An 8,722-nucleotide genomic window follows, 5' to 3' on the forward strand; every position below is an offset into this window, starting at 1 on the left:
CTTTCAAGATGTCCTGAGAGTAGTGGGCGTGGGTTTAGAGGTAGTGAGACCTCCAGTAACTCAGGTTTGAGCAGCCCATACAAACGACCCAATAGAGGACGGGACATTACGGAGTCGAACCAGACCTTAGATACCAGGGCATGTGAGTCACACCGCTGTATGACTGACCGCTGGGAGCGGGGGAGACCTGACGAGGTTACGACTGACCGCTGGGAGCGGGGGAGGTCTGACAAGATTATGACTGACCGCTGGGAGCGGGGGAGACCTGACAAGGTTACAACTGACCGCTGGGAGCGGGGGAGCTCTGACAAGGTTACAACCCGGAAAGGTGACCTGACGAAGTCAGTGACAGTGACAAATGGTAGGTCCCTAAGGAATGGGCTAATGTCATTGACTAATGTTCCAGGGGCTGAGTAGCACAATTGTAAAGTACATGGTCTCTATGTGAGCTGGGGGTTATAGTGATTGTGTATATTATGTGTTCAACCCCACAAGTTTGAACAGAGGGGGGGGTATGTAATGCAGCGACTTGCTGGCATTACGGTAATGGTCCAGGATGTGTTTTACCTGACTATGTACCTTCCCCCTCAGGTGACTGGTCACATGACTGTGACATAGCACAGGTCCTGCACGCACAGAATGTCTGTCTGATCACATGACTGTGACATCAGCAAGGTCCTGTCAGTGTGTGTGTGTGTGTACGGGATGCATATATAAACCCTGCTTGATGGGAGACAGGTGTGTTCGGTGTGTTCTGTGAGAGAGGCGTAAGGCCTGTTTCCGTGTGTGTGGGACACCGACCGTGTGAGGCCTAGTGAGGCCGAGTGAAGCCTGGTGCCTGAAAGGCAGAGCCTGGATCCTGTGTGGATGCTAGTGGCCTTGGAAGGCAGAGGCTCGAGTAAGAGTCCTGAAAGGCAGAGCCTGGATCCTGTGTGGATGTCAGTGGCCTTTGAGGGAACGACGGCTGGAGACCCCTACCTGGGAAGCCGCAAAGCCACAGTGGTGGCGGAGTAATGGACTGAGACAGCTAAACCCGGCAAAGGTAATACCCTGTGTTATATGGACATTAATATGGACATTGCTATTTTATTACCTTGCTGAAGGCTGTTACTGGAGCCACTTGGGCCTGTCTGCTACTTGAGAGACTCCCGGATGTTAAGTGTGTAAACATGCCAGTGGCGGACTAAGATGGACTGTGTGAACTGTGGTTTAAGAAGTAATAAACTGCTGAGCATTGTTTAAAAATGGAAAGACATTGCCCGTGTGCATTGATTGTCGCAGCGAAGCGAGTATTCCCCATTATGATGACTAGTGCTGCCTTACAACGGATACAGCACCTATGTCAGTGAAAGGTGCCAGACCAATATAATCTGTATATGACCTCCTGTTCATCTATCTGCATTTCATTCCGTGAATCATGCACACATCCGTCCATCTCTGCCGAGGACTGGCAGCCATCTTTCCTAGCACCTTCATTGATGGCTAGTGTTGAGCGATACCTTCCGATATCGGGAAATATCGGATCGGATTGGATCGGACCAATATCCAAAAAATATCGGATATCGCCGATTCCGATACCGGAAACCAATGCAAGTCAATGTGACACAAATATCGGAATGAAAATAAACCCTTTCTTTCCTTGTAGGTTAATTCTACATGAAGGAAAACAACTAAGAATAATGTAGAATGTATTACATGAAAAGCCAGCAATTCAGCAGCGGCATACACCGGTACCCGACAATTTAGAACAGAAAGAATAGAGCATCACACATAGATTAGATAGATAGAAACATGTCAGTCACATATATAATAAGTACAGTGATAGTGTTGATTACTGTACTTGTCATTTAGTGTTAAAGGATTTATTTAAAAAAATAATAGTGTTTTCATGCACCGTCTCTTTAAAAAAGCCGGCCGGCAATTCAGCTTCGGTACCCGACAATTTAGAACAGAAAGAATAAAGCATCACACATAGATTAGATAGATAGAAACATGTCAGTCACATATATAAGAAGTACAGTGATAGTGTTGATTACTGTACTTGTCATTTAGTGCTAAAATAAAGGATTTCTTAAAAAAAAAATTGGTGTGGGGTTCCCCGTAATTTTAGTCTCTAGCGGAGGTTAAGCAGATGGCTGGGGCAGATGTTTGAAGCCTGGGAAGGGGGTAATACCCACTGAGCTTCCCAGGCTACTAATATCAGCCCCCAGCTGAATACCTAGCCTTTACTAGCTATTAAAATGGGGGACCCCCCAAAAAATTATGTGGGGTCCCCCCTATTTTAATAGCTAGCAAAGGCTAGGCAGACAGCTGGGGGCTGATATTAATAGCCCAGGAAGGGTGCCATGAATATTGGCCCCCTCCCAGGCTAGAAACACCAGCCGTCAGCCGCCCCAGAAATGGTGCATCCATAGGATGCGCCAATTCTGGCACTTAGCCTCGCTCTTCCCACTTCCCTGTAGCGATGGCAGTGGGGTAATAGGGCTGGGGTTGATGTCAGCTTATAATGCCAGCTGACATCAAGCCCAGGTTAGTAATGGAGAGGCGTCTAAAAGACACCCCCCATTACTAACCCCATAGTTAAAGTTAAAAAAAAACACAAACACCCAGAATAAAGTCCTTTAATTGAAATAAACACACAATTCTTTATTGTTCTAAATTAAACTATACTTACCATCACGCCCATTCCAGCTGAAGCCATTGTCTTCTGCAATAAAAGTAAAATAATAAACCAACATCATCCTTACCTTTCCATGATTCCCAGGACGGCTCCAGCTCTGCTACATTCTCTCATGCTCACTGCAAGCACAGGAGAATTTTCCCACGCTGTCAGTGACGTGCATGAGGTGAGCCGAGTTCATTGGACATGACCTCGGCTCATCTGGATGCCGTCACAGGCAGACACTGAGGAGCGCAAGCATGCCTGCGCTTCTCAGTGTCTGCGGCATAGCAAGCTGGATGGCAACTTTCGGCTGCGATCCAGCCTGTCATGTGAATGTAGCAGAGCTGGAGCCATCCTGGGAACCATGGAAAGGTAAGGATGATGTTGGTTTATTATTTTACTTTTATTGCAGAAGACATTGGCTTCAGCTGGAATGGGCGTGATGGTAAGTATGGTTTAATTTAGAACATTAAAAAATTGTGTGTTTATTTCAATTAAAGGACTTTATTCTGGGTGTTGTGTTTTTTTTAAATACTTTACTAGAAATTCATGGCGGTCATGTCTAATATTGGCGTGACCCCATGAACTTTGGGCTTAGGCCAGCTGATAATACCAAGCTGGCCCTAACCCCTTTATTACCCAGTGAGCCACCGCACTGTTAGAGATGTTAGTCCCGAACAACCCTCCTCCTTTTCAGCTTTTTGCTTAAAAGCAATTGCAAGAAGGGACCCACAATGGTAATATTAGTTGTAAGTAATTCTAGGATTATTTGTGATCATAACAGAACATGAGCACATGAGGCCTGCAAGATAACAAGATTTTAGTGAATGCTTTAGGAATAGTTCATGTGGCTGGGGTAACATATAGAAGCAATATTGGATCCAGCTCACCGTAGGGAACATCTTGAAAGTGTTCAGAGCACGGAAACATCACGTTGTGGCATAGCACAGTCATAAAATGAAGGTAATTCAGATCAACGTACCGTGAATAGGCTTTTATTCACAAAGTGCATAACAGAGGCAGGATCAGCAGTAGTTAGGAGAAATGTGACAAACGCATTTCGGGTGACAGCCCACCCTTATTGACTGGTGGTGGGCTGTCACCCGAAAACAGTTGACGCATTTCTCCTAGCTGTACTGCTGATCCTGTCCTTTGTTATGCAATTTGTGTGAATAAAAGCATTCACAGTTCGTTGAGCTGGATTACCTTCATATCATGCGGTAAAGAATACCTCTAAGGCTGCGTGCCCACTATGCGTTTTTCAAGCGTTTCTGCCGCGGAATTTCCGCAGCGAAACCGCTTAAAAAACGCTAGGTAATCCGTCCCCCATGGTCCCCAATGACAAGCCACAATGTCAATGCCCATGCTGCTGATTTTTCCACAGCGTTTGTGCTGCGCTCAAAAATCCGCAGCATGTCCATTAAGCATGTCCATGACTCAGTGACATCATGGTAGGTCCTTCACAACGCCGAGAGCAGTGCAAGAGACCGGACGGAGCAGCGAAAACACTGGGAGGACATCGGAAGGTGAGTATAAACTTTTTTTTTTTTTTTTTTAACTAACTTGGTCACACTGTATAAAATCCATGCCGGTTGCATGGATTTATATAGTGTGAACAAGTTGTCAAGCACTTTTCCAAGTGATGCTAAAATCGCTTGGAAAAGCGCTTGATAACCCGCATGCAGAAATGCATGCAAAGAAGCTTGACAAACGCTTCTACCTGCCGGGAAAAATGATGTAAAAACCGCATGCATTTTTCCCGCCAGGGAGAAGCGTAAAAAATATGCTGCATTTCTGCATCGTGGGCACATAGCCTTAATGCAGCTAACAAATGTTCAGTTAAGATGGTTACCTCCATAATCATGTAAAAAATCTGTTTTGTAATTATTAAAATATTATAAGTGATACATTTTGCTTTAAAGGGAACGTGACAGCAGACATGGACATCATGCATCAGGCACTGGCTGTATATTCTCAGCCAGGTATGTTTGACTTTCAAACACCGCAGCGTTTTAGAGAAAAACAGTCTAAAAGCCGCCGGGGACCGAGACGCGCTATAGACTAGTCAAAAAGACCAGTCCCCAGCAAATTCTCCCGCCCGCTACCAGCGACTCACAGGTCCCTCCGTGTACGCGAGTGCAGGGAGAAGCTGCCGGGACCTTCCTGTCCGACTAGTCTTACATGCAACTTTTTGACCGGCAGCTTTTAAATTGTTATTTTCCAAAACGTCACAGCATTTCCGAGTCATACAGTCAGTGCCTGATACTCGCTGCCCGATTCCCCTTAGGCCTCATTGACCCGTCCATGTTTAAACACGTATATGAAAAAAAGGTACCAGTATCTTCAGTGTGTCTGTTTTTACCATTGGGGATTTTCACGGATGAATTAAGAAAATAAATGACAAAGTTCCTCCTATACAATGCAGTCTTATATACGGATAGTACACAGACACAATCCATGTGCTGTATGTGTTTTTCATGAACCCAAAGACTTATATTCATCCATGCTGCCATAAAAAACTTGGACAGGTGAAAAGCATCATAGAACACGTACCCAATATAGCCTATCCATGAAAAACACACACACGTACGTGTAACATGGACGTCTGAATGAGGCTTAACAGTACTTAGTCTGTTATTTCCACTGTTATTGACTCTGCCGTTACTACATCTTACGGCAGAGGCACTCCACCAACCATGCAGAAGCTCTCCGGTTTATTAATGATGCCCCCGAAGTACTAAACCTTAGAATATTTTAAAATCTTCATACACCAATCTTTTCATAGAATATTGATATCTTGTATCACTCGTATTTTGGCAGTATGGCGGCGATATCACAAGGAAGATGAAGCTGCTGAAAAGACAAGCTGAAGGCAAGAAAAAAATGAGGAAAATCGGCAGTGTCGATGTGCCTAAAGATGCATTCAATAGTGTATTAAAGAGATGGTTGGACAAGTGACACCGTAGAACTAACACTACCTCCTCAGCAGACTATGGATGTAGAAAAGCAGAAATGCAAGTCTGGTTGGGACAAAGATTTCCCAACGTGCTGCAATTCCTGAGATTAGGAAACCTAATAAAACCTGATCTTTAAGGGTTTTTTGCTAATGTTGCAGAGCATAATAAATGCCAAGTACATTAATAAGGCTCTGTTCACATGTCCGTTTATCTTTTCATTTTAGAACCAACAAACCCCAGATAAATGGCATTAGCATCCTGTGCATTCCTGGTTCAAATGCAAGTGGGGGGATCATTAATTTATAAGGAGGCCATCTGGTTACTTGTAGTTTATTTTTAGAATGGTAGAGTTCTGCATTCAGGGCTAATTTTTTTTCTCAGTTCTAAAAATTATACAGTACACGGACCCCCGTATAAATCAATGGGGCCCCTCTACTTCTGTTTGAAACAAGATGTTAATTTAGTTTATCTGCAAGAAGTTTGTGTGTTCTCCCTGTGAGTTTCCGCCCACACTCCAAAGAGAGTGACAGGGGATCTAGATTGTGAGCCCCAGTGGGGACAGCGATGATTGTAAAGCGCTGCAAAATATGATGGCTCTATATGCGCAAAGCATAATAAATCTCTTCCATTTGTCTGTTCTATATGGTATAGACAAAAAAAAGATAAGCGGACATGTAACAATTCTGGGGGGAGGATTTGTAACTTTTGTCTTTTGTAGTGTAAATCTATGTAATGATACTGTTTTATGGTTTTTTTTTTATAAACAAACGCAGTTCTCACATCAATATGAATAATCATATTGGCATTTTTTATGGGTTATTGAAAAGTTTATCATTTTCTTGGAATGGGTGGGGGTTGGGTAAGGATTGCACAAAGCTACAACCCCTGGCAAAAATTATGGAATCACCGGGCTCTGAGGATGTTCTTTCAGTTGTTTAATGTTGTTGAAAAAAAGCAGATCACAGACATGGCACAAAACTAAAGTCATTTCATATGGCAACTTTAGGGCTTTAAGAAACACTGAAAGAAATCAAGATTAAAAATGTGGTACTCAGTAAGGGTAATTTTTTTCAGATCAAGCAGAGGGAAAAAATTATGGAATCACTCAATTCTGAGGAAAAAATTATGGAATCGCCCTGTAAATTTTCATTTCCAAAATTAACACCTGCGTCAAATTAGATCTGCTCGTTAGTCTGCATCTAAAAAGGAATGATCACACCTTGGAGAGCTGTTGCACCAAGTGGACTGACATTAATCATGGCTCCAACACGAGGGATGTCAATTGAAACAAAGGAGAGGATTATCAAACTCTTAAAAGAAGGTAAATCATCACGCAATGTTGCAAAAGCTGTTGGTTGTTCACAGTCAGCTGTGTCTAAAATCTGGACCAAATACAAACAACATGGGAAGGTTGTTAAAGGCAAACATACTGGTAGACCAAGGAAGACATCAATCTTCAAGACCGGAAACTTAAAGCAATATGTCTCCGAAACAGGAAATGCACAAAAAAACAAATGATGAATGAATGGGAGGAAACTGGAGTCAATGTCTGTGACCGAACTGTAAGAAACCGCCTAAAGGAAATGGGATTTACATACAGAAAAGCTAAACATAAGCCATCATTAACACCTAAACCGAAAAAAAGAAGGTTACAATGGGCTAAGGAAAAGCAATCGTGGACTGTGGATGACTGGATGAAAGTCATATTCAGTGATGAATCGCGAATCTGCATTGCGCAAGGTGATGATGCTGGAACTTTTGTTTGGTGCCGTTCCAATGAGATTTATAAAGATGACTGCATGAAGAGAACATGCAAATTTCCTCAGTCATTGATGATATGGGGCTGCATGTCAGGTAAAGGCACTGGGGAGATGGCTGTCATTACATCTTCAATAAATGCCCAAGTTTACATTGATATTTTGGACAGTTTTCTTATCCCATCAGTTGAAAGGATGTTTGGGGATGATGACATCATTTTTCAAGATGATAATGCATCCTGCCATAGAGCAAAAACTGTGAAAACATTCCTTGGAAGAAGACACATAAGGTCAATGTCATGGCCTGCAAATAGTCTGGATCTCAATCCAATTGAAAATCTTTGGTGGAAGTTGAAGAAAATGGTCCATAACAAGGCTCCAACCTGCAAAGCTGATCTGGCAGCAGCAATCAGAGAAAGTTGGAGCCAGATTGATGAAGAGTACTGTTTGTCACTCATTAAATCCATGCCTGAGATGCTGTAAGCTGTTATTAAAGCCAGAGGTGGTGCAACAAAATACTAGTGATGTATTGGAGTGTTCTTTTGTGTGTTTGTTTTTCATGATTCCATAATTTTTTCCATCTGCTTGGTCTGAAAAAAATTACCCTTACTGAGTACCACATTTTTAATCTTGATTTATTTTAGTGTTTCTTAAAGCCCTAAAGTTGTCATTTGAAATGACTTTAGTTTTGTGCCATGTCTGTGATCTGCTTTTGTTCAGCAACATTAAACAACTGAATGAACATCTTCCGAGCCCGGTGATTCCATAATTTTTGCCAGGGGTTGTATTAATATAAATTTTTTTCATAGAAAATAAAAGTCTATCTCTGTATGCAGTCATGAAAAAATTTAAGTACATCCCTTTGAATGCTATTATTCTACATATCAGTCCATTTCGAAAGTCTTAATTAGGTAAATACAACCTCAGATGAACATAAGTCACACTGTCATATTTTACAGAATCTAGGACAAAATGCAACAGACTCTGACAAATTAAGTACACCCTTACTACTTCTGACGGTAGGCATTAACTGCTTAACGACCTGATACGTACATTTATATCATAGCTCACTAAAGTAAGTATCACGCTGGCTCAGGAGCTGAGCCAGCTTTGTAGGAGGCAGATGCAAAGTGGTGTTACATAGCCGACCTCTGCCTGTAGCTGCAGCAGTCGCTGATGTTTTACCATGTAATGCCTGAAGGGAAAAAAACTAACTACAAAAAGCCATGCTTACCAATCCCTAATACTAATGTATTGCAGGATATAAAAGGAAAGATTAGAACAGAGTATTAAGTTACCTAATATGATCAAATATAATGCACATCTATCATCCATATTGCAACCTA

At 42.4% G+C, this 8,722-nt stretch overlaps 1 pseudogene; it reads left to right on the plus strand.

Annotated features, from left to right (window-relative positions):
* Positions 1-5,620, plus strand: part of LOC141236383 (translation factor GUF1, mitochondrial-like) — an 83,547-nt pseudogene extending 77,927 nt beyond the window's left edge.
* The last annotated feature ends 3,102 nt before the right edge of the window (positions 5,621-8,722 follow it).

This window comes from Phyllobates terribilis, unplaced genomic scaffold (assembly GCF_046119375.1).
Source record: "Phyllobates terribilis strain yellow unplaced genomic scaffold, ASM4611937v1 Scaffold_694__1_contigs__length_805567, whole genome shotgun sequence".
NCBI classification, from domain to species: Eukaryota; Metazoa; Chordata; class Amphibia; order Anura; family Dendrobatidae; genus Phyllobates; species Phyllobates terribilis.